We start from the raw sequence: 1,820 nt of genomic DNA, 5'->3' as shown, positions 1-1,820 counted from the left end.
TGAGATGACTGATTTGGGTTTAATGTCTTATTTTCTTGGCATTGAGGTATCTCAATTAGATAATGAATATTTATCTCTCAGAAAAATATATGCTGGTGATATTCTAAAGAGATTTAATATAGATAAAGCCAAATCAATTTTGACTCATGTTGGAGAAAAATTGGAGTTGGTTAGAGATGGGACTGATGACTTTGTTGACACTACATATTTTAGAAAATTGGTAGGGAGACTAAGGTGTTTGACTTCTACAAGGCCTGATATTACTTATGGAGTTGGATTAATTAGCAGATTTATGAAGACTCCACGACAATCCCACTTGTAAGCAGCAAAGAGAATTTTGAGATATATCCAATGTACGCAAACTGATGGTATATTTTATTCAAAAACTAATGATAGTAGTCTTGTTGGATTTACAGACAGTGTTTGGGTTGGTGATATGATACAAAGAAAAAGTACTTTTGGCTATGCATTTTATTTGGGTTCTGGTATATTTTTTTGGTCTTCTAAAAAGTAACAAGTTATTGCTTTATCGACAGCTGAAGCAGAGTACATAGTTGCAACAAGTAGTATTGCACAAGCATTGTGGTTAATAAGAATGCTTGGATTTCTTCAACACAAGAAAGACAGTCCTACAATCATTTTTTGTGATAGCAAGTCTGCAATTGAGTTAACAAAGAATCTAGTTTTTTATGGGCATAGCAAACCCATTGATATCAAATTTTACTTTATCCATAACTTGGTTCAAGACAATGAGATAGTTATTGAGTATTGCAAAACTGGAGAGCAAGTTGCAATATTTTTACAAAGCCACTAAAATTGGAGTTATTCATTAAGTTGAAGAAGATGTTGTGCATGATCAAATTTAAAGATCTTGGTTTAAGAGAGGTTGTTGGAAACTAAACCAAGATTAATTAGTATTCCTAAGTTGTCTAGGATTTGATATTTGGTAGTTTATTTAATTCATATCTAGTTAGGTTTTGTTTACCAATTTTATATTGGAATAGGTTTTTGGTTTTGTAGTATTATAAATAGGGGTGCTACTACTTATTTTCTTGTAGAGAGATTCAAGAGTTTATGAGTTGTGAAAAAGCCTCCTACCAAGTTTTCTCCCTAGTTTAATAAATTTCTCCTATATAGTCTTTGTTGAAATTTTGTTTGTTCCTAAATTTCTTTTCGGGTTCTTTCAATCCTTCAATCACATATGGCTTCCTCCAGGATATTTTTCAATATAATTTAAATCAAAGTATGTATCATCGTTCAATTAATAATCTTAGTTAAACAAGTTTAATGTTTTCCTTAACAAACTAATGGCTAATTAGAATGTTGAGAGTTGTGGGTCCCACTTATTTAAGTGTATTTTAGTTAGTAGGTAGTTAGTTATACTACTTAGTGGATTAGCAATAAGATAGTTAGTTAGATTTTATAAATAGTAATACTTACACAGTTTAGTGTATGAGCTGTACGAATCTCATTTTGCAGAAAATGGAATAACTGTTTTTCTTCCTTTGTCTCATTCTTCCTTCTCTTTGTTTGTCTCCGCCATAGATAAAGCTCTTCAAAAGGGTATCAGAGCTCGATTAATCGAGTAATGATAGCTTAGATATGACGGAGAACTTAGTCTCATCCTCAATAGCTGCATTGTGTTTAGTGTTTGAGTCAATTTCTCATTAGAATTTCACGTCCTTCAAGCTAAGGTTTGTGATCTATATGTGATTTGCTCGATTGAACCTAAATTGGTTGCAAGCAGTTTGTGCATATGCTAATAGCTACATTTCTCTTCTTCGATCCAAAATTCTCAAAGGTTTTCTCAATTTTCAATA

This window comes from Nicotiana sylvestris, chromosome 3 (genome assembly GCF_000393655.2).
Source record: "Nicotiana sylvestris chromosome 3, ASM39365v2, whole genome shotgun sequence".
Taxonomy (NCBI): Eukaryota; Viridiplantae; Streptophyta; class Magnoliopsida; order Solanales; family Solanaceae; genus Nicotiana; species Nicotiana sylvestris.
The sequence above is the reverse complement of the archived record's forward strand: the minus strand, read 5'-3'. Positions refer to the sequence as shown.